Source organism: Tachypleus tridentatus, chromosome 11, assembly GCF_004210375.1.
Source record: "Tachypleus tridentatus isolate NWPU-2018 chromosome 11, ASM421037v1, whole genome shotgun sequence".
Classification (NCBI taxonomy): Eukaryota; Metazoa; Arthropoda; class Merostomata; order Xiphosura; family Limulidae; genus Tachypleus; species Tachypleus tridentatus.
Genome location: NC_134835.1, coordinates 11,790,960 through 11,817,201, shown reverse-complemented (window position 1 = coordinate 11,817,201; position 26,242 = coordinate 11,790,960). Strand labels below are relative to the sequence as shown.

Below are 26,242 nucleotides of genomic sequence, written 5' to 3'. Positions count from 1 at the left end.
TAGTTTGGACGTTTTCAAAATTGAAATATGCTGTGTGTAAAACATACGGGTTATTACAAAGTTGCAGCCGAGCGTTTCAATTCGATTGTTGTCTCAGTGTGTCTCCTTGACAACCAAATTGGATGATGGGAAATTTCAGATTATGATTGTGAACCAGCAATACCGCGAGTGGGGCGCGCGTGCACCCGATTCTATTTTATTACTCATCACGAGATCTACCAACCTACCCTCAAATATAATCTAGCCAGAGTAGAGGATCTTTCGTTATACGGCTCCATAAATTTTAAAAAGACAAAGCTGCTTTTCACTGATGAAAGCGCCGTCGTTTTGTGTAAGTTGCTTGTCGATCGATGCCGCAACGGCCAAGATAACGACGTTACAGTCAGTCAAACGGACAGCGTTTCGTCACATTGGATATTTCTGTGATGTTCTTAGTTCACTTAATTTATTTTGAACACGAATCAACACGAGTATTGAAATTATATTTCTAGTATCGTAAAAGGTTTTATTGTTTGTAAAAAAACAATAAAGTTGGATTTCTCTGCCATCTAGTGGTCTTTTTGTGAAACAATATTTTAAAAGCTATTTTAATCAAGAAAGAGACACAGAGCAATGAAGATTCATCAAAAAATCATTTTATGAAGGGACTACTTTCAATATCTTTTCTGCACGTTCGTATTTGGAAGTTTAAGAATTCTGAGATTGCGCAGAAACTTACTTTTACACGTGTTTATTACTCGTTTTTCTGACTTCAGGTCACTGATTTCACGATCGATGTGTTCCACTTGCATGACATAAAATCAGTGCTCACAACTTTTTATGCCTACAACTAGTGCAAATAATTGTGTTGTACATAGTTCATCGGACATAATACGTCTGTGGTTAGTGTTAGGACTTTGATTATCCAGGTGTTTGACAAATAAAATGTGTTAATTACAACTTGTTTGTCGCACGTTATACCCGCCATTCCACACTACTATCTTTGTCCAACGTTTTTCTACAGAAATGACACCTACCGATCAGAAAAATACAGATTTTTCTTTTTAATTTCGCGCAAAGCTACTCGAGAGCTATCTGTGCTAGCCGTCCCTAATTTAGAAGTGTAAGACTAGAGGGAAGGCAGCTAGTCATCACCACCCACCGCCAACTCTTGGGCTGCTCTTTTACCAACTCTAGTCATCACCACCCACCGCCAACTCTTGGGCTGCTCTTTTACCAACTAATAGTGGGATTGACCGTAACATTATAACACCCCCACGGCTGAAAGGGCGAGCATGTTTGGCGCGACGGGAATGCGAACCCGTGACCCTGAGATTATGAGTCGCATGCCTTAACACGCTTGGCCATGAAGGACCAGTAATTATGTAAGCAAATAATAATTATAAATGTAGGTTGAGGATACAGTTGCATGATATAATAGGAAAAGGTAAATCTAGACACATTTGTTCCACATTCTACAAGACACTCAAACCAGTTTTAGAATAGATACAGACGTGCGGTACGACATTGAGGTTATCTGAGGTCGCGAAATTCAGAAATCATTTCAGTGTACTTAATAGAGAGGTCATCTTATGTCAATTAAAAGTTACTTCTAGAACTTTGCACGACTGCATACAAAAATATCATTCTCAATGACATATCTTACAAGGCCCTAGCATGGCCAGATGGTTATTAAGATTTGATAAGGTGCCTGACAAAAGACTTGTTATAGAAAATAAGCCTGTGTGTGGAGAAATGTTATTATGCTGGATAAAAAATTTAGTGGAGAGTTCTAATAAATGGAATTAGATCTGACCGGATTACGATTACAAGCAGTGTACCTTAGGGCTAGGCCCGGCATAGCCAAGTGGGATAAGGCGTGCGACTCGTAATCCGAGGGTCACGGGTTCTAATCTCCGTCGCCCCAAAAATGCTCGCCCTTTTAGTCGTGGGGGCGTTATAACAATACGATCAATGACGTTTTTTGTTGGTAAAATAGTAGCCCATGAGTTGGCGGTGAGTGGTGATGACCAGCTGCTTTCCCTCTAGTCTTACACTGCTAAATTAGGGACGGCTTGTGCAGATCAACCTGGTGTAGCTTTGCGCGAAATTTTAAAACAAACAAACAAACGAGTTTCTCACTATCTAACCAGCCTCATAAACCTATCACTATCGACAGGTTTCCTCCTAGATACTGGAAAAAGCTGTATTACAATAATTCAGAAAACAAAATTAAAAATCTGAATACTGTTAAACCAATCAGTTTACTCGGTAGTAAAATAGTTTTAAACTGAAAGTTTGAAAAAGGGAAGGCAGCTAGTCATCACCACCCACCACCAACTCTTGGGCTACTCTTTACCAACGAATAGTGGGATTGACCGTCACATTATACACCCCCACGGCTGAGAGGGCGAGCATGTTTAGCGCGACGCGGGCGCAAACCCACGACCCTCGGATTTACGAGTCGCACGCCTTACGCGCTAGGCCATGCCGGGCCATTAAACTGAAAGACTCGTACACTTCTGTGTAAACAAATAACTTCCAATCCAACACATACAACTTATTATTTCAGAAAAGAACTACACACATGGTTCAACTCGCCCCACAGAATCAGTGTATAAAATAATCCAATAATAACTACACCGCAATAGGCGCGAAAAACATGTTTGACAGTGTTTGCCACAATGGCCTAAGATACAAATTACAGTTAATGAACATTATCAGCTAAATTACTAGATAAATTGTCCAACTTTCACACTGACCGCTCTGTATTTGTAAAAAATAAACAATGCACTATTCAAATTTTTTTAAACGTAGCAGCGGGAGTTCTGCTAGCCTGAGTCGTGACGTCACACGAATGACGTACCTCTTCCTGACGTAACGTATCCTTGCGTTGTTATCTGGTGTTTCAGGGTTATGCTAAATTCAACACAAACAGAAGGAATTGTGTTCTACAAAGCTTTAAATAGACATTCTGAAAGTGCGAAAAAAATTAAACTAAAATCAGGAAATACAAGAAATACGAACATGTAACAATATCAAAATTCTTTGGGCCACATTTAACGTATGAGCAACATTATGTAACAATAAGTGAACACATCAGTTACATAATCCTTATCGCCAGCAGCCATACAAAACTTTTATTCGTTTACTAACAGAACATAGCTATTAAGTAACATACAGCTTTTTATACAGAATCATTAACAAAATATATAACTATAACAAAACGGAGCACTGAGATTAACCCTAAAGTTTCCCAGTTTTATTCTGGTTAGATAACTACATAAAGTAACTTACCACTATTTTAAACGATAGACTAAACACTCTCGCCAAAAAATATTATTATTACAAACAGAAAGAAATTAACATCAGTTCAATTCACAGTCACAACAAACAATCTATTACAAGGAAACCTAAACCACATTCAGTTTTACACTCACGATATTGTGTTTTGTTTTTTTTTAATTAACAGTCATGCGTAACATGGGAAACAGGATAGATATATTATTCGGCGCCTGTTCTATGAAAGTGATTTTTCTCAGAGTATTCGCGTTCTCCATTAAATTTATTCTCAGGCATAGAATCTACAGACTCCCGCCTCTCTGATGGACCACGTGTTTTTGTGTTCAGTTTCATTTCACCAGAGAGAAGACTTTATTTAATAGCGTGAGGTAAAATGACATTTTTCTATTATTTTTACTTATCTGTTCTGCAGGAACAAGAGCTTGTTTGAATTAGGCATAAAGCTACACAATGGGCTATTTGTGCTCTGCCCATCAGGGTTATAGAAATTCGGTTTTCAGTGGTGTAAGTCCGTAGACACACAGCTGTGCCACTGTGTAGTTCGGTGGTAAGTAAATAAAACGTTTTTCTTTTGTTCAATTTCGTCGTATTATTGCTCTATTTCTCTTTCGCATTCTGTCAGGACGCCCCCAGTGACACGGCGGTATATTTACGGACTTACAACGCTAAACATCTGTTTTTTTAAACTCTTGGTGGGCAGAGAGCAAATAGCTCACTGTGTAGCTTCGTGCTTAACTTTAAACAAACGAACAAATCCTTCGGGACAAAGACAAGAATTATAAAAGCAAACACTCGAGTGGTTTTAGTTTACTAACTTGCTTCGAAGAAATGCAAAATTATTAGTCCAAGTAGTACATGTGCCTGAAATATTGACAAATAACCATATATATACATGATGTAAGTGAAGTTCATTTCTTATATCTTATAACCCTATACATCTTTAGTATTAACACTAAAATAATAGCGTATATATTTTTGTAGTATTTTAATACCACAAATACTTTTCAGCGTGGTTTCTGATTTAGGCGAAATGTTATAATAAGACTGAAAATCATTTTGAATAACAAAATGCACAAACACGTTAAGTGGCTTGATTGTGACCCACAACACTGTAAACAAGTGATATATGTGTCATGACACACCTCATTACAGTTGAAGTACGGCAGATCACCTATAATATTAGATATACAAGCGCTGTATTCTATAATGTGGAACATAACTGAATGCTTACGTACTTTCAAATTTACACATAAATTGACTCAAAACTTATGAATGTATGATATGATAATTAGGTTATTAGAAACTGATTACATATGAGTAAACACTAATATCTTTATTCGCTCTAATCACTAGCTGTGTGTAATACTTGTCTTTCTATTGTACTGTACTTTTACAATAGCCAAATATTACTTCTCAGTATCTCCCTATTTCCTTTCTCCATAATATTACTTCTTTATGTACACGATTTATAGAATAGCACAGAAGAATTCTGTAAGTAGATTTCACTGACCATCTGCCGAGAAAGAATTCACCTAGTGACAACAATGGACAAAACTCCACTTCATATATACCTTGGAAGAGAAAGCTACTGAAAAAACTTGGTAAATAGGCAATTTATTTTGGTGTTTTATTGGAATTGTTCAAGTGACTTTATAATATAGGAATGGACATTTTATATACAATGTTTTAAATGTTCCAATGTCTTGTTGGCTGCAATGAATTCAGTTTGTAAATAATGACTTTGTATATGTCTATTTTCTTATAGCAAAGCCACATTGGGCTGTCTGCTGAGCCCACCGAGTGGAATCGAACCCCCGATTTTAGCGTTGTAAATCCGGAAACTTACCGCTGTACTAGCGGGGGAGTCCAACGATATTGATTCTGTTTTCTTATAGCAAAGCCACAGTAGGCTACCTGCTGAGCCCACCAAGAGGAATCAAACCCCTGATTTTATAAAAAAACTTTATATAATATGTCACTTGGTAGATTGAAACCTTGGCTTTTTATTGTTATAAATAAACGTCAAAGAAAATTATTGATAACTTTTTGAAAGAAATGTGACAGGTGGGCTGTAAAAATTATGATTTGCCTAGTTAGTAACTATATTATAATCATTAAAGTACGTTTAATTTTGTACTTCTTGGAGCGGTGGTGAACAAATTAGAAAAGGAAGATACTTGCAAATGTCACTATTCGCACACTAGCAAAAAATTCAAGATTTTCTTCAGTATTGTCTCAAAATAAAAACTTACATAATATTACAATTTGGATTATTAGCACGGCCAGGTGGTTAAAGCACTCGACTTGTAATTCGAGGATCGAGGGTTCGAATCTCAGTCACACCGAACATGCTCGCTCTTTCAGCCGTGGGGTCTTTATAATATGACGGTCAATCACGCTATACGTCGATAAAAGAGTAGCCCAAGAATTGGCGGTGGGTGGTGATGACTACCTGCCTTCCCTCTAGTCTTACACTGCTAAATTAGGGAAAGCTAGCGCATATAGGCTTTGTGTAGCTTTGCGCGAAATTCAGAAACAAACATACAAGCTATGTTTTAATGCTAAGTTTATTCGTATACTATGATAATCAAGTAATTTAACTACATTTTGAATGTAACTTAACGAAACCTTGTGGCACGCGCAGAAAACGATGCCATTATGAAAATAATTAATAATAATTAATTTTATAAATATGAAAATTAAACCTCTGTTTAATAAATCTCCAAAATATATATTTATAGGAGTTAGCTTGATCTGCTATATTAAACATTGAAACGAATACAAATCTAGAATGTTCGTGGGCCGTATATTTCTCACGTGACCACTCTTGCTTTCGCTCGTGGGCGGGAATTTCCCGGTTAGTGAACAGAAAAACAACAACAATTGTCTGTCTAACAGCAGTTACTTTTGCAGGAAGAAAACACGTTTAATGATCAATCAGAGTGATTCTGGGGTCGCACGCAACTGAAGTGATATCTTAAGTTGTTCACTTGATGGTCTTTCTGATCTTGAAATCAAACTTGAATAAAGCAGTTATTTATCAAAAATATTTATGAACTAAACAAGAACAAAACAATGGGAAGATTCTGTATGACATTTCTCCTCAAATGAAACACAGGTCATCCCAGATGTCCATCGCTTTATAACATAAAACTCAATTTAAATACTCGCGTATGTCTCAAGAAATTGGGAATTTCATCCTCACCCCTGTAAAAGTGCTTGTCTAGCAGTACTTACTGTCACAAATGGAAAACAGCTTTTCAAAATAGTAATATAAAATATAGCATGATAAACATTTAACATTAGTCACCCACCTTCTACAGTACTTTAAACTAAACATAATCTCTTGAACAATAAATTATATTCAGAAAACAGAATAATAAAATTTAACAAGAAACAGTATTATTAACTGATAAAGTAAACCTGTTAAAGTTGAAACAAATTAAATCCATTGATACAAAGAAAGATGCATTAAGAAAATAAAACGCTTTTAAAATACTTCAAACATAAAATGAATACATTATAAAAAATTAAAACACATTAATAATTTATACGCTAACAGCTCTTGTTTGTTTATTTGTTGTTAAGTGCAAAGTGATACAATGGGCTAACTGTGCTGTGCCCACCACAGGTATCGAAACCCGATTCTTAACGTTATAAGTCTTTTGATTTAGAGTTGTGCCACTAGGGGTAATAACAATTGCAAAGTTAAAACATAACGAACCTTTCACAACAAATAAACACTCTGACATAAACTGGGAAAAACAAATAGCATAGAAATAACCTTTCACATAAAATCACAATATAATAAACTACCAATATAGGCAGATTACGCATAAACTATCTTAAATGTTTCGAGTTATTTTCTAGACGGATCTACTGATACAACTATGACACTTCAGAATCTTATGAGCGTAGTCGGCCCGACCTGGCCAGGTGGGTTAAGGTGTTCGACTCGTAATCTGAGGGTCGCTGGTTCGAATCCCTGTCGCACCAAACATGCTCGCCCTTTCAGCCGTGGGAGCGTTATAATGTTACGTTCAATCCCACTATTCGTTGGTAAAAGAGTAGCCCAACAGTTGGCGGTGAGTGGTGATGACTAGCTGACTTCCCTCTCGTCTTACAATGCTAAATTAGGGACGGCTAGCCCTCGAGTAGCTTTATGCGAAATTCAAAAAAACAAACAAACATTACAACACGAGTTTTTCTATTAATAACACCAAAGTTAGCATATTTAACAGTGTTGTCTATAGCATAGGAGTTCCTTACATTTGAGAGATGGATTAAAATGATGAACTGAATTAGAAAAGGAAAGGATCCCAATTATAATTTCAGTTTAATATTAATTAATATAAATAGACAGTCTCTCAACCTAGTACACATAAATTCAAATATTTTACACACTGTTCTTTCATTAATGGTTGAATTATCTTATTGGCAACTTCAAACGAAAGCTAACTTAATAAATGCTTTTCGCCGAAAGGAAAAGTTAACGATAAAACACTCAACTAAAATGCAGGTTCGATCCCTGCAGTGCTTACTGTGCAGATACCTTGAAGAAAACATTATAGTTTATAGTTATTTCCAAGCTTGTCTCTTTCACATTTTGTTTCATATTCAGATGAAAACGTAGTTATTGTTTTGTATTCTAAAATGGTCAGTAAAATATTTATCTTGGTTCTAAGAATCTGTTGTTACCACCGTTCCAGAGTAAAACGTTTTCTAAGCAGTGTATTGGGATATATTCATATAGTATGAAATGTAAAGAAAACACGTGGCCACAAGTCGTTTTACAAGTAACACTGGTTTGCTACTGATACTCGTTTAATCAAAACATTGAGAAAACATTTCTTGTTTCGTAATTGACTATTATTACGCATGAGATCAAGCATGTGTTTTCAGAGGGTTGAGTACGTTTTAAATTATTTTGAACTTGCAAGTTAGCAAATCACTTGATAATACCAGCTGATTTAAAGTCAGGATGGAATCCTCGAGTAGAAAGGTCAGTGACGAAAGCCGTCCACGTGACCCAGGGAGCAGTACGCAACTTAATCAAGAAGGCTCTCTGTCTGGAAAAGCGACACATTTGCTTCCAGGATATGTTGAAAAAGATGACCGACTGTACATGACCGTATTGACCGTACCTAAATTTGGGGAAATAGCGACACCTGACTAAACGTACGTGTACCTTAATATCTTGACACACCAATCAAATAGCCAGACTCAGTGTCTGTGGACTTCTGTGCTATTGGACTAAGACGTGGTGTGCTTTGAGCATCCTAGATTCTTTTGTGAAATAAACTACGCTGCAGAGCTATTGGTAATATGCACAGTCGTCAAACAGAACAAGACCGAACATGGCAAAATGAACTGTAGCGAAATGGTAAATTTCCAAATTAATGTTAAAATAGCGTATTCAAACATCACTTATTGTGACCGTCAGATATTCCATCTGGCCAACTATTTAAAGACATTTAAGAAGCAAACACCACAGACTAGAGACAAAACGACATTTGTTGAAGTTGGTAAACACATAAATTAGAACTGAGCTAAGACTTCCGGATGATAATGTTTGTTTGTTTTTAATTTCGCGCAAAGCTACACGAGGGGTATCTGTGCTAGCCGTCCCTAATTTAGCAATGTAAGACTGGAGGGAAGCAGCTAGTAATCATCACCCACCGCCAACTCTTGGGCTACTCTTTTATCAACGAATAGAGGGATTGATCGTAACATTATAACGCCCACACGGCTGAAAGGGCGACCATTTTGGTGCGACGGGGATTCGAACTCGCGACCCTCGGATTACAAGTCGAGCGCCTATACCTGCGGATTGATAATGCTTACATAATCGTAGAAGATAGTAGATATCCACAGGTAAAAACATCAGTAAATTTCTATTCTGCAACTCTGAAATTCGGGGCTTGTTTTTTCTCAGAAGACATAAGAAATAGCCTAGTTTAAAAAAAACAATAAACAAGATAAACAGAACTTATTTACCTGTGTATTATGAGCTTTGACGAATATTTTTTCTAAAATCATTGAATTTTTAATTGTTATTTTAATCGTTTTATAGTAACTAGAGAAAAATATAACGTGGTTTTTGTCGACTTTTTAGGGTTAATATAGGGCACAGTTTCCACACTAGTTACGGTAATTTTTAAGAGCTTATAGTATTTGACATCAAGCGAATCTCGCTTATACAAGTTTTGAACAACCACAGTACTCTTCGAAAGGTAAGGATTGCGTATTTGTGCTTTTCTTATAGCAAAGTCACATCGAGCTGTCTGCTGAGTCCGCCGAGGGAAATAGATCCCCTGATTTTAGGGTTGTAAATCCTACCGCTATATCAGCTGGGCATAAAAAGTTCGGAAGGTATCCTGCAGAAATGCGAACCAGAAAATAGCGCCACCTTCCAGTGAAAAGAAAAATAAAATACTTGGCCTGAATTATAATTCTAAAACTATGGCTTTAGAATGTAAAATAACTATTTCAAAGTTATTCGACAGCAGTAAAAATCTCCTTCCGTCTTCAAACAAATCTGTACCTCAATATATAGAATAGGGCGTATATTTTGTCTCTTGTTAATCCAACGAAAGACTTTACGTTGATGAAACGTAGGTAACTTTGATATGAAATTCGCATAATACAAAAATAATGTTTAAAATCGTCAAAGGAATAATACCATTTCCTAAACTTCTGAGAATTCGATCATAAAATAAGCTATTAATCATTTATTCTAACACGTGGAACTACAAGTTGTGTTAAATTAATAATTCTCGAAAGTTACTTGGCATGAAAGATTGTCAATTTCCAATACGTTTCAAAGTTACTTTAATTTGAACCACAATCTGACGTCATATCCCGTTACAAAACTAGCACTTCCGGTAATGTGTAATGTGTTAGCGTTTCTCCCACGAATATACGTTGGATTGAAAATGTGTGAAATTCAAGTACAACGGCCCGACATGGCAAGGTGGTTAAGGACGGTCTACTCGTGATCCGAGGGTCGCGAGTTCGAGTCCCCGTCACCCCCAAACATGCTCGCCTTTTAAGTCGTGGGGACGTTATAATGTGACGGTCAATCCCACTATTCGCTGGTAAAAGAGTAGCCCGAGAGTTGGGGGTGGGTGGTGATGACTAGCAACCTTCTCTCTAGTCTTTCATTGCAAAATTAGAGACGGCTAGCACAGATAGCCCTCGTGTAGCTTTGCGCGAAATTCAAAACAAAAGCAAGTTAAACGCAACGACGAATTCATATTTTGTGTTCAAGCAAACTGAATGACGTCATACGACGGGAAGTAATGATCGATTCTTCTCAAAATTATATTTAATTAAATACTTTATGAACATGTTTTCTAAAAATTAATTGTAACCTAGTAACAATATATGTATGAAGAATGGCCATCTATCTCTAGTATTTCACGAAAACAACATTTTTATATGTATGTTTGGTCATTACCTTCAAGTAATGTTTGATTATAATTTTGACTTCTACAGGGATTCCCGTAAGTCCCTACCCATCCATGTATCTTATGTATCCAGTGTATCTGTGTGGTGTCACCAGTATTCTTGCGCTCATGTACCCACGTACTTGTCACAATACGCTCTTCAAGTGTAAATGGGCTTACATCGGCCATATTTCTCTGAAAAAAGAGAAACAAATTTATAATACATTCGTAATTGAATATAACATAATAACATATGGATAAGTAGGGACTTACGGGCCACCCTGTATATATTTTTGGCTGAAATGTTTATCTTTATAAATCCTTAAAGATTCAGATTTAAAATAGCTGATTATCAAAGACATATTCCTACTTGTTCAACTATGTGACCCTTAAGTTATTAACTGTAATGGTAGAGGCAGTGACGTTTAACTACGAATTTCTGGGTCTTCTCTTTGGGCTGTCTTTTTGTTTCGGTTTCGTTTGTCTGCTGAGCTGAAGGAACTCGTTTTAGTTTGGACGTTTTCAAAATTGAAATATGCTGTGTGTAAAACATACGGGTTATTACAAAGTTGCAGCCGAGCGTTTCAATTCGATTGTTGTCTCAGTGTGTCTCCTTGACAACCAAATTGGATGATGGGAAATTTCAGATTATGATTGTGAACCAGCAATACCGCGAGTGGGGCGCGCGTGCACCCGATTCTATTTTATTACTCATCACGAGATCTACCAACCTACCCTCAAATATAATCTAGCCAGAGTAGAGGATCTTTCGTTATACGGCTGCATGAATTTTAAAAAGACAAAGCTGCTTTTCACGGATGAAAGCGCCGTCGTTTTGTGTAAGTTGCTTGTCGATCGATGCCGCAACGGCCAAGATAACGACGTTACAGTCAGTCAAACGGACAGCGTTTTGTCACATTGGATATTTCTGTGATGTTCTTAGTTCACTTAATTTATTTTGAACACGAATCAACACGAGTATTGAAATTATATTTCTAGTATCGTAAAAGGTTTAGGCTTACCGTTTAACTACATGGAATGGATGGATATTTGTAAAAAAATAATAAAGTTGGATTTTTCTGCCATCTAGTGGTCTTTTTGTGAAACAATATTTTAAAAGCTATTTTAATCAAGAAAGAGAAACAGAGCAATGAAGATTCATCAAAAAATCATTTTATGAAGGGACTACTTTCAATATCTTTTCTGCACGTTCGTATTTGGAAGCTTAAGAATTCTGAGATTGCGCAGAAACTTACTTTTACACGTGTTTATTACTCGTTTTTCTGACTTCAGGTCACTGATTTCACGGTCGATGTGTTCCACTTGCATGACATAAAATCAGTGCTCACAACTTTTTATGCCTTTAACTAGTGCAAATAATTGTGTTGTACATAGTTCATCGGACATAATACGTCTGTGGTTAGTGTTAGGACTTTGATTATCCAGGTGTTTGACAAATAAAATGTGTTAATTACAACTTGTTTGTCGCACGTTATACCCGCCATTCCACACTACTATCTTTGTCCTACGTTTTTCTACAGAAATGACACCTACCGATCAGAAAAATACAGATTTTTCTTTTTAATTTCGCGCAAAGCTACTCGAGAGCTATCTGTGCTAGCTGTCCCTAATTTAGAAGTGTAAGACTAGAGGGAAGGCAGCTAGTCATCACCACCCACCGCCAACTCTTGGGCTGCTCTTTTACCAACTAATAGTGGGATTGACCGTCACATTATAACACCCCCACGGCTGAAAGGGCGAGCATGTTTGGCGCGACGGGAATGCGAACCCGCGACCCTGAGATTATGAGTCGCATGCCTTAACACGCTTGGCCATGAAGGACCAGTAATTATGTAAGCAAATAATAATTATAAATGTAGGTTGAGGAGACAGTTGCATGATATAATAGGAAAAGGTAAATCTAGACACATTTGTTCCACATTCTACAAGACACTCAAACCAGTTTTAGAATAGATACAGACGTGCGGTACGACATTGAGGTTATCTGAGGTCGCGAAATTCAGAAATAATTTCAGTGTACTTAATAGAGAGGTCATCTTATGTCAATTAAAAGTTACTTCTAGAACTTTGCACGACTGCATACAAAAATATCATTCTCAATGACATATCTTACAAGGCCCTAGCATGGCCAGATGGTTATTAAGATTTGATAAGGTGCCTGACAAAAGACTTGTTATAGAAAATAAGCCTGTGTGTGGAGAAATGTTATTATGCTGGATAAAAAATTTAGTGGAGAGTTCTAATAAATGGAATTAGATCTGACCGGATCACGATTACAAGCAGTGTATCTTAGGGCTAGGCCCGGCATAGCCAAGTGGGATAAGGCGTGCGACTCGTAATCCGAGGGTCACGGGTTCTAATCTCCGTCGCCCCAAAAATGCTCGCCCTTTTAGTCGTGGGGGCGTTATAACGGCACGATCAATGACACTATTTGTTGGTAAAATAGTAGCCCATGAGTTGGCGGTGAGTGGTGATGACTAGCTGCTTTTCCTCTAGTCTTACACTGCTAAATTAGGGACGGCTTGTGCAGATCAACCTGGTGTAGCTTTGCGCGAAATTTAAAAACAAACAAACAAACGAGTTTCTCACTATCTAACCAACCTCATAAACCTATCACTATCGACAGGTTTCCTCCTAGATACTGGAAAAAGCTGTTTTACAATAATTCAGGAAACAAAATTAAAAATCTGAATACTGTTAAACCAATCAGTTTACTCGGTAGTAAAATAGTTTTAAACTGAAAGACTCGTACACTTCTGTGTAAACGAATAACTTCCAATCCAACACATACAACTTATTATTTCAGAAAAGAACTACACACATGGTTCAACTCGCCCCACAGAATCAGTGTATAAAATAATCCAATAATAACTACACCGCAATAGGCGCGAAAAACATGTTTGACAGTGTTTGCCACAATGGCCTAAGATACAAATTACAGTTAATGAACATTATCAGCTAAATTACTAGATAAATTGTCCAACTTTCACACTGACCGCTCTGTATTTGTAAAAAAATAAACAATGCACTATTCAAATTTTTTAAACGTAACAGCGGGAGTTCTGCTAGCCTGAGTCGTGACGTCACACGAATGACGTACCTCTTCCTGACGTAACGTATCCTTGCGTTGTTATCTGATGTTTCAGGGTTATGCTAAATTCAACACAAACAGAAGGAATTGTGTTCTACAAAGCTTTAAATGGACATTCTGAAAGTGCGAAAAAAATTAAACTAAAATCAGGAAATACAAGAAACACGAACATGTAACAATATCAAAATTCTTTGGGCCACATTTAACGTATGAGCAACATTATGTAACAATAAGTGAACACATCAGTTACATAATCCTTATCGCCAGCAGGCATACAAAACTTTTATTCGTTCACTAACAGAACATAGCTATCAAGTAACATACAGCTTTTTATACAATAATCATTAACAAAATATATAACTATAACAAAACGGAGCACTGAAATTAACCCTAAAGTTTCCCAGTTTTATTCTGGTTAGATAACTACATAAAGTAAGTTACCACTATTTTAAAAGATAGACTAAACACTCTCGCCAAAAAAATATTATTATTACAAACAGAAAGAAATTAACATCAGTTCAATTCACAGTCACAACAAACAATCTATTACAAGGAAATCTAAACCACATTTAGTTTTACACTCACGATATTGTGTTTTTTTTTAATTAACAGTCATGCGTAACAGGGGAAATAGGATAGATATATTATTCGGCGCCTGTTCTATGAAAGTGATTTTTCTCAGAGTGTTCGCGTTCTCCATTAAATTTATTCTCAGGGATAGAATCTACAGACTCCCGCCTCTCTGATGGACCACGTGTTTTTGTGTTCAGTTTCATTTCACCAGAGAGAAGACTTTATTTAATAGCGTGAGGAAAAATGACATTTTTCTATTTTTTTCACTTATCTGTTCTGCAGGAACAAGAGCTTGTTTGAATTAGGCATAAAGCTACACAATGGGCTATTTGTGCTCTGCCCATCAGGGTTATAGAAATTCGGTTTTCAGTGGTGTAAGTCCGTAGACACACAGCTATGCCACTGTGTAGTTCGGTGGTAAGTAAATAAAACCTTTTTCTTTTGTTCAATTTCGTCATATTATTGCTCTATTTCTCTTTCGCATTCTGTCAGGACGCCCCCAGTGACACGGCGGTATATTTACGGACTTACAACGCTAAACACCTGTTTTTTTAAACTCTTGGTGGGCAGAGAGCAAATAGCTCACTGTGTAGCTTTGTGCTTAACTTTAAACAAACGAACAAATCCTTCGGGACAAAGACAAGAATTATAAAAGCAAACACTCGAGTGGTTTTAGTTTACTAACTTGCTTCGAAGAAATGCAAAAATATTAGTCCTAGTAGTACATGTGCCTGAAATATTGACAAATAACCACATATATACATGATGTAAGTGAAGTTCATTTCTTATATCTTATAATCCTATACATCTTTAGTATTAACACTAAAATAATAGCGTATATATTTTTGTAGTATTTTAATACCACAAATACTTTTCAGCGTAGTTTCTGATTTAGGCGAAATGTTATAATAAGACTGGAAATCATTTTGAATAACAAAATGCACAAACACGTTAAGTGGCTTGATTGTGACCCACAACACTGTAAACAAGTGATATATGTGTCATGACACACCTCATTACAGTTGAAGTACGGCAGATCACCTATAATATTAGATATACAAGCGCTGTATTCTATAATGTGGAACATAACTGAATGCTTACGTACTTTCAAATTTACACATAAATTGACTCAAAACTTATGAATGTATGATATGATAATTAGGTTATTAGAAACTGAATACATATGAATAAACACTAATATCTTTATTCACTCTAATCACTAGCTGTGTGTAATACTTGTCTTTCTATTGTACTGTACTTTTACAATAGCCAAATATTACTTCTCAGTATCTCCCTATTTCCTTTCTCCATAGTATTACTTCTTTATGTACACGATTTATAGAATAGCACAGAAGAATTCTGTAAGTAGATTTCACTGACCATCTGCCGAGAAAGAATTCACCTGGTGACAACAATGGACAAAATTCCACCTCATATATAACTTGGAAGAGAAAGCTACTGAAAAGACTTGGTAAATAAGCAATTTATTTTGGTGTTTTATTGGAATTGTTCAAGTGAATTTATAATATAGGAATGGACATTTTATAAACAATGTTTTAAATGTTCCAATGTCTTGTTGGCTGCAATGAATTCAGTTTGTAAATAATGACTTTGTATATGTGTGTTTTCTTATAGCAAAGCCACATTGGGCTGTCTGCTGAGCCCACCGAGGGGAATCGAACCCCTGATTTTAGCGTTGTAAATCCGTAGACTTACCGCTGTACTAGCGGGGGAGTCCAACGATATTGATTGTGTTTGTTTGTGTTTTCTTATAGCAAAGCCACAGTGGGCTATCTGCTGAGCCCACCGAGGGGAATCGAACCCCCGATTTTAGCGTTGTAAATCCGTAGACTTACCGCTGTACTAGCGGGGGAGTCCAACGATATTGATTGTGTTTGTTTGTGTTTTCTTATAGCAAAGCCACAGTGGGCTATCTGCTGAGCCCACCAAGAGGAATCAAACCCCTGATTTTATCGTTGTAAATCCGGAGACTTACCGCTGTACTAGCGGGGGCCAACAATGACTTTAATTCCGCTACACTAGTCAATGTGTTTCCTGTGGGAATAAATTTTGAACTGAAAGCGAAAGGAACGATAATTTGTAAATAAAAAACTTTATATAATATGTCACTTGGTAGATTGAAACCTTGGCTTTTTATTGCTATAAATAAACGTCAAAGAAAATTATTGATAACTTTTTGAAAGAAATGTGACAGGTGGGCTATAAAAATTATGATTTGCCTAGTTAGTAACTATATTATAATCATTAAAGTACGTTTAATTTTGTACTTCTTGGAGCTGTGGTGAACAAATTAGAAAAGGAAGATACCTGCAAATGTCACAATTCGCACACTAGCAAAAAATTCAAGATTTTTTTCAGTATTGTCTCAAAATAAAAACTTACATAATATTACAATTTGGATTATTAGCATGGCCAGGTGGTTAAAGCAGTCGACTGGTAATTCGAGGATCGAGGGTTCGAATCTCAGTCACACCAAACATGCTCGCTCTTTCAGCCGTGGGGTCGTTATAATATGACGGTCAATCACGCTATACGTCGATAAAAGAGTAGCCCAAGAATTGGCGGTGGGTGGTGATGACTACCTGCCTTCCCTCTAGTCTTACACTGCTAAATTAGGGAAAGCTAGCGCAAATAGGCTTTGTGTAGCTTTGCGCGAAATTCAAAACAAACATACAAGCTATGTTTTAATGCTAAGTTTATTCGTATACTATGATAATAAAGTAATTTAACTACATTTTGATTGTAACTTAACGAAACCTTGAGGCACGCGCAGAAAACGATGCCATTATGAAAATAATTAATTTTATAAATATCCAAATTAAACCTCTGTTTAATAAATCTCCAAAATATATATTTATAGGAGTTAGCTTGATCTGCTATATTAAACATTGAAACGAATACAAATCTAGAATGTTCGTGGGCCGTATATTTCTCACGTGACCACTCTTGCTTTCGCTCGTGGGCGGGAATTTCCCGGTTAGTGAACAGAAAAACAACAACAATTGTCTGTCTAACAGCAGTTACTTTTGCAGGAAGAAAACACGTTTAATGATCAATCAGAGTGATTCTGGGGTCGCACGCAACTGAAGTGATATCTTAAGTTGTTTACTTGATGGTCTTTCTGATCTTGAAATCAAACTTGAATAAAGCAGTTATTTATCAAAAATATTTATGAACTAAACAAGAACAAAACAATGGGAAGATTCTGTATGACATTTCTCCTCAAATGAAACACAGGTCATCCCAGATGTCCATCGCTTTATAACATAAAACCCAATTTAAATACTCGCGTATGTCCCAAGAAATCGGGAAGTTCATCCTCACCCCTGTAAAAGTGCTTGTCTAGCAGTACTTACTGTCACAAATGGAAAACAGCTTTTCAAAATAGCAATATAAAATATAGCATGATAAACATTTAACATTAGTCATCCACCTTCTACAGTACTTTAAACTAAACATAATCTCTTGAACAATAAATTATATTCAGGAAATACAGAATAATAAAATTTAACAAGAAACAGTATTATTAACTGATAAAGTAAACCTGTTAAAGTTGAAACAAATTAAATCCATTGATACAAAGGAAGATGCATTAAGAAAATAAAACGCTTTTAAAATACTTCAAACATAAAATGAATACATTATAAATAATTAAAACACATTAATAATTTATACGCTAACAGCTCTTGTTTGCTTATTTGTTGTTAAGTGCAAAGTGATACAATGGGCTAACTGTGTTGTGCCCACCACAAGTATCGAAACCCGATTCTTAACGTTATAAGTCTTTTGATTTAGAGTTGTGCCACTAGGGGTAATAACAATTGCAAAGTTAAAACATAACGAGCCTTTCACAACAAATAAACACTCTGACATAAACTGGGAAAAACAAATAGCATAGAAACAACTTTTTACATAAAATCACAATATAATAAACTACCAATATAGGCAGATTACGCATAAAGTATCTCAAATGTTTCGAGTTATTTTCTAGACGGATCTACTGATACAACTATGACACTTCAGAATCTTATGAGCGTAGTCGGTCCGGCCTGGCCAGGTGGGTTAAGGCGTTCAACTCGTAATCTGAGGGTCGCTGGTTCGAATCCCGGTCGTACCAAACATGCTCGCCCTTTCAGCCGTGGGAGCGTTATAATGTTACGGTCAATTCCACTATTCGTTGGTAAAAGAGTAGCCCGAGAGTAGGCGGTGGGTGGTGATGACTAGCTGTCTTCACTCTAGTCTCACACTGCTAAATTAGGGACGGCTAGCAGAGATAGCCCTCGAGTAGCTTTGTGCGAAATTCACAAAAACAAACAAACTTATAGACGTAGTCCTGAAATACCCAGAATGTTCATGAACGTGAATGATCGAGATACTTTGCGAAATGTGTAGTAACAAATAATCTAATGAATTAATGTTTGGAAACGGTTTGAATTACAAATGAAGAAATCTTCATTATGTACAATGTTTCGAAAATATTGTGTCATCGTTCGGTTCAAGTAACTTACGTAGATACAAGAAAATACATAACCTATATATAAATCCCTGTCGTATATGAAGGACAACATTATTACTGAATTTATTTATTTCTATCTAACACACATCACAACTTTAGAGTATTCTCAACCCCCACACAAACAAGATAGCCTCACACGACCTACACTATAAACTTAACTACAAGCTTATTAAATACGTGGTGTCGGCCCTCTCCTCACACAAAACCTGTAGGTTCATTTTTTAAAAGATGTATTTAACTTTAGGAACACATTAAACCACCTAATTTCTAAAGTGTTAAAGGCTAGCTTTGACTGTGTGTCACTTTACACAGAATATACCGTCACGAGAGCTTGTAATATTACACTTGACATCTACTGTAATTATTCCAATCTTATCCTCTGTATACCTTTTGTTTTCCTCCTAGAATTCACAACAACCAATTCTCTTTTTCCAACACATGGTTTAAAAATGGCCAACCCTATTTCACCAACATATTTATGACCCAGATAGAAACACAAACCATAAGATATCTGGTTCATCCCCTAAATTCTGGTGCATCTATGTCGACGACATCTTTGCTGAATTAGCTGCTACTAAACATATACCTATTTTATTTTAACACATAAACTCCATTCACCCTAACATTAGATTCACAATTGAAAACGAAAATAACAAACAGTTATATTTTCGTAACCTTGACATTGTGAGATCCAACACACATTTCAAAACCAAAACTCACCGAACAGTTATTCAGATAGGCCTTCACATCTCTTGGAATAAACTCCAGAAATTCAAACAAAATTTAACACACTAAAACACTTTATACATACAGTTTGTTCAACTGACTACATAAATGAAGAAATCAGTTCTACGAAGCATTACTTCGTTCACACCAACAACTGTTGTTGAAACATTTCCACGCAACAACCAGAACAAACACCTAAAAACTCAACTCGCAAAGTTACAACAATACCATACCTTAAATCCACACACTTATACATTTAGTGCCTTCATAAATATAGTAAACAACTATTCACTGAAATATTCACTGTGTACACAAAATAAAACCTTTAACACTAGTTTTGCAAACAAATATGATTATATATACATATATAGAATAGCTATGTACACTAATGAATGAAATAAATATAGTCATACCTAGCACTTATACGTGTTGTAGTTATTTGCCTGATGGAACCTTAACATTACATCCGGGAACTTGCAACGTGCCATAAAATTTTGCAAGTTTGTGATACGTCCTCTTGAAGATGAGATAGCCTTTTATTTTTGTATAGGAGGTATACGAGACGTCCTTTATCACAGCCTTACCGTGCCTAGGCCTTTATTGACTTGGCTGCCTGCTGTTGGCAGTGGTACTTTAATACCATGATCCGATGAGTCTCATCTTCTCTTTGATTTGAGTGGACTGTTCTAAACCCTTCATTTGCAGTTCTATGGTTTGTACGCTTGGCCTATGAAGTAATGCCCAACATTGGTAGAAAGTGTTGAGATTGTGGTCACAGCCGTCCCCATGTTCCTCCCAGTCTGTTTAACCAGATTTAACAAACTATGGAAAGGCTATAAGTTGTAGTGCATTTCTTCGTTATAACACAAACAACAATTAAGTATTGAATTTAGTCTACTGGTCTCCATGTACCCCCTCAAAACTGCAAAAACTGTCTTACGAATTCTTCAATGTGTGTTCATTTCTAACCATCAAAAATGAAATGTTTTGCAACAGAATTTTGCTGTACTGGGTGGTCCAAAATTAACTGACCCATATTAACATTTGATAATTAATTAACCAAGAAAATGCACTGTCTTTTATCTCAACTCAAACAAATGTTAATGAGATGTAAATAGGCTTCTATGTTTACACCACTAACAATTCTCAATTTCAGTTTATGTTTTCTGCAACGTGTTTACAATTAGCTCTGTGATGTTTGCTATGTGGGTGCAATACACGACATCTCTAACATACCCCATATTTCTTTCCACTACTGGTGCCTATTATAACACTGTACCACAATCATTGACTTGGTTTCTGCCAGCTAAACAACCCATTGAGCCTTTTCTTGCCAGATCACCATTTTACTTAGTAATACAATTCACTGGAGTGAAACTAACACTATTTTAGTTGGGCTACAATAACTAAAACATTTGTCGTTCTGTTTCTTTAGCTATTGACTTTTCAAATAGCGAAAATAGGTTTGGGCTACCCTGTACGGGTTTGAATCCCCGTCACACCAAACATGCTCGCCTTCTCAGCCGTACAGACTTATAATGTTACGGTCAGTCCCACTGTTCATTGGTAAAAGTGGCCTAAGAGTTGGCGGAGGGTGGTAATGACTAGCTGCATTCATTCTAGTCCTACATTACAAAATTAGGGACGGCTAGCGCAGATAGTCCTCGAGTAGCTTTGTGCGAAATTCAAAACAAACCCAAATAAACTACCCTGTATTTTATATGACACTCATAATATTAGATACAATAGATCTAAACTGTCCTAAATAGGGTTAAACCTCAATAATAAGCACTTAGATATTATAAATAAAGATGTAAAGTTCGAACCTTTTGCGATTATTTGAAAAGTAAAAATAGACCAAACTCCAACTTATTTTACTCTGCCAGAGAAAGTTAAATAAGTAAAGCATTCTAAGAAGATATGAAAACACCAGAGTTCGCAAAATAGAATATTTTTATAGCTGGATTTTGAACAATGTAATCTGGAGTATACGACACTCATTGATCTATAGGGGGCGCTAACACAACGAGAGGAAGAAACCGTGTATTAAATGTGAAACTATCAATTACAGGAGGAGTCCCATAAGGCTATTTATGATTGAATAAGTTTAGAAGGAAGATATAACTTAAAGTCCTATTTGGCACAGCGGAGTAATACCTATATACATGGGATTTCCGTACACCAAGCCCGAGAAGTTTGTCGACACGTTTACTGACAAATATTCCCTGATGCCAAAATATCCATATAAATTGAGCTTGATAATGATGAATGAACAATTGGGTGGGCAGTATGAAGGAAGATATAGAGCGAGACATGAAGAGCACTGAGAGAGTTAGAAAAATATATATTGATACGAAACAGAGGTACGCTTGCAGTAAATGTAAAAAAAAACAGAAAACGTCTCCTCAGAAACTGGAAGTGTAACCTGGAAGGAGATAGCAGTTAGAAATTCCAAGGGACTGAACATAACCTCCTCAAGCGACTTTTGTGAGAAGGAACAATAAATATATATATATATATTTATGAAGGTAATTTGAGCAAGTGTGAAGAAATTCATTCACACTTGGAACAAAGCTCCTATTCCGTCGTGGTTAAAGTGCTTTACTCCTAACTTTAGGGTCGCAAATTCGAATCCCCGTCACACCATACATGCTCGCCCTTTCAGTCGTGGGGGTGTTATTACCACACGGTCAGTCCCATTACTCGTGGTGAAAGAGTAGCCCAGGAATTGGCGGTAGGTGTAGATGACTAGCTGTCTTTCCTCTAGTCTTATACTGCTAAATTAAGGACGGCTAGCGCAGATAGTCCTCGAGTAGTTTTGCGCGAAATTCATAAAAGAAACAAACAACATTCTCTAGTTCTCTGGTGGTAGAGTGTTTAATTTATGGACTTATAACGCTAAAACTCAGGGTTCTATTATGTGCTGTGTCAACTACAGATAATATAATATGGTTTTATTCCAACCAACAAACAATATTTTTTTTTCCTATGCGAATCAGGAATATAAGCTAAAACATTGATAAATAACAAGAGTATATAATCGAAACCAATTGTGAAGGTGTAAATGGTAAAAGCTTTTCAAAAATAAGGGATAAGGCATAGAGCAAGTTTCAATAACGAGAAACCGTATAAGTCTAACAGAAACATATAGCGTAAATAAAATATAGACTCAGAAACATAAATGTGCATAGGAAAAGTTCAGTGATGTAGTGCAAGGTATCACGTGCATGTACCAAACCCTATCGTTCAAAACACATGTGTATGCACTAGACATGAACACAGTTTGTGCAGATGGGTGTGGTAACAATATAGAAAATGTTAAATAGAATGAAGAAAAAGCCGAGACCTATCTTTGGTGCATACAATAACAATACACAGTTGTATGTCATCATAGCTTCGTGAACAAATTTTAGTGGTCTGATAAGAGGCAAACGATCATGTTGTTTTCCTTTTTCTTAGTTCCCAAACAAATAGACATTGAGATGAAATAATACCACCAAGGATCCAGAGATACAAGAGTTTAGTGGTTTGTTTGATTTGAATTTCGCGCAAAGCTACACGACGGCTATCTGCGCTAGCCACCCCTAATTTAGCAGTGTAAGACTAGAAGGAAGGCAACTAATCATCACCACCCACCGCCAACTGCTGGAATACTCTTTTATCAACGAATAGAGGAATTGATCGTCACATTATAACTCCCCCATGGATGTAACAGAAAGCATATTTGGTGTAAAGGGGATTCGAACCTGAGACTCTCATATTACGAGTCGAACGCCTTCACTATCTAGTCACGCTAGGCCTAAGTACAAGTCTAATGTGGGCAAGTTCACTTTTATTTTAAGATTTCCATTATTTGTTATTAATAGAATAACATAAACATAATATAAATAGTTGACCCGGAACCCTGGTTTTGACGTCTACTAAGCACTTTATTTATGGTTTATAAATTATATCATGTTAATAAATACAGCAAATAGAGAATGAAATCTTTAAATATTTCGCATTTAAAATTAATTGTAATAAACAAAACTCACACAGTGAACATTCAAAAGTTTTATTTTCACTTTATTAATTTCGAACAGATTTCTTAGTTATCAATATATTTTAAATAACGTATATCTTCCCCCCTTAAAGCTGAAAAATAAATAGAAGTATTTGTAATTCCATTTTATTTTTACACATTTCAAGAAGGTTCAATCTTGCTATATTTGACCACATGAGCGACCACATCTACAACAGAGATGACACCTAGTGAGAAAATGGTAAACTTGAAAACGGACTTAAAGGCTTATGAAAAATCCTGAATATCACAATGCTATAATTTTAATAAAACTAAAGCAATCAAATGATTTTCTTGTAATGTTTATCGAAAAATTCAGAACCTTAAACAGAGAGTTTGAATTTAGCGACATCTATGAGTCTCATCGTTTACTAAATGTCGCAAAGGAATTCTTAGGTGTTTGACGGTTCTTTATTATTATTACCCGACTAGCAGGGAGAAATCGTTTCATCCATATATGTTGTATATCACTTTCAGAACACTCAACTTAGCTGCGTGAAATTAGGTGCAAACTGTTTTCATAATATGTAGTTAGATTGAACTTTAAAATTATAACATCGATTAGTTCTTGTATACTATTTTAGATTTTGGAAATATGGTTGCGAAGCTTTTTTCAAAAAATAAAACAGTAATACTTCCCTTCGCCTTAGAACAACTTTTTTATTGTCTACTCAAAAATTTATAATTTATATTTTGAATAAAACTATTATTGTTATCTTTATGTTGTGTTACAATAACGGCATGCTCATTGTTTGGTCTGTTCACATAAGCTCTTTCGTAAGTAGAAGTCTCCCGTTGGTACAGCGGTAAGTCTTGAGATTTACGACGATAAAATCAGAGGTTCAACTCTTCTCGGTGGACTCAGCAGACAGCCCAATGTGGCTTTACTATAAGAAAACACACACACTCACACTCGTACGGAGAAAGTTACCATCTGCAAGAAAAAAAGTAATTTTCTAAAAATATTAGAGGACCATTTAAACTACTTATTAGGCCTAAATTATTTCAGTTTGATCGAGTGTTTGTATTTATTACTTATATTTGCCTATTGAAGCAAGTATGTAGCCGCTGATAACATCAAATACTGATGGACAGTAAAATCGTCAAGTACTAGAAACACAACTTGTACTTACATAGAAAGATTACATCAATATAGGCCAGACATGGCCAGATGAGTTCAGGCGTTCGACTCGTAATCTGAGGGTCACGGGTTCGAATCACCGTCGTACCAAACATGCTCGCCCTTTCAGCCGTGGGGGTATTATAATAAGTGACGGTCGATCCCACTATTCGTTGGTAAAAGAGTAGCCCAAGAGTTGGCGGTGGGTGGTGATGACTAGCTGCTTTCTCTCCAGTCTTACACTGCTAAATTAGGGACTGCTAGCGCAGATAGCCCTCGAGTAGCTTTGCGTGAAATTCAAGAGAAACAAACTTCATTTTCTGCAAACAACTTCTCATGACGTTCATCATACTTACATAAGAAACGTTTTATGGATTAAGAACACGTTTCCAAGTCCGTAAGTTTTCTGGTTCTCATGAACAGTGATTTACAGGAGATGTAAACCTTGTCCTTTGAACTTTTAGAGTGTAGAACATTGATGTGGCTAGCTCAAGAACAGGTGTTCTATTTTTTTCGAACCTCTTCTTTATGTGCAGTTTTCATGCTGATCATTTGTTGTGCATAATCCAGAATGAACGAAATAATAGTAGTAAACCATGAGCGTGTAATGTTATTTAGCTCTATTTGCTGTTGCAATTTTTAAATGCACTGATGTCTTTGACAGATCTGGTTCACATGGTGTTAAGTGTAACAAGTGAAAATTAATTGTCTGTCACAAGCTGTACCACGTATTTTAGTGGTTCCTTCAGTGAAGTGTCTGTTTATCAGCACCATTCGCTCATCTGAGAAAGAAGCAGACAAATGAAAACTAGATTGAAAGAACACACAAAAAAATCACCTTCGCACGTTTTTGAGCAAGGCAAATCAAATAAACACAATATAACTATAAGAAACACCAACATATTAAGCAGGGAAACAAATATAAACGAAAGCAAAATCAAAGAAGCCCTACTGATACAACTAAAACCAAAATTAAACCAATATAAAGGAACACCTTTATGCCTATACTAATTAATAAACCTAACGTATACTGCAACGTCCCCTACAACCTCGAACCCAACTCTCGTGAATCCAGCAGCAGTAAGTTGCTAACTCTCTTTGTCAACCTGAAGATGGCCTAAGAAGGTCGAAACGTTGTTCTGTACGTTATTTTAATAAAAATTTTATACCCATCCACGTTTTAGACCCCGTTGCAAGAAATTTTCCCACTCATTTCCCCGTTGCTAGAAAATACGTTTGTTTATCATTTTATTACAAGACTTCATCCACTTTTAACTTTTAATTTCTCTAAAGCCTTAACTGTCTACCAGAAAGTTGTACGCAAAATTTGGACTACCAAAATAGCCTAGACTCATGTTTTTGATGTAGAAGAAAACAGGTCAGA

At 36.2% G+C, this 26,242-nt stretch overlaps 1 long non-coding RNA gene across 1 annotated transcript in view; it reads right to left on the bottom strand.

Moving 5' to 3' along the window:
* Nucleotides 1-24,396: 24,396 nt before the first annotated feature.
* Nucleotides 24,397-26,242, bottom strand: part of LOC143231675 (uncharacterized) — a 30,572-nt gene continuing 28,726 nt past the window's right edge. Inside the window, exon 3 of the long non-coding RNA XR_013017109.1 lies at nt 24,397-24,672. This is a non-coding gene — a long non-coding RNA (uncharacterized LOC143231675). The remainder of the gene's footprint in view (nt 24,673-26,242) is intronic.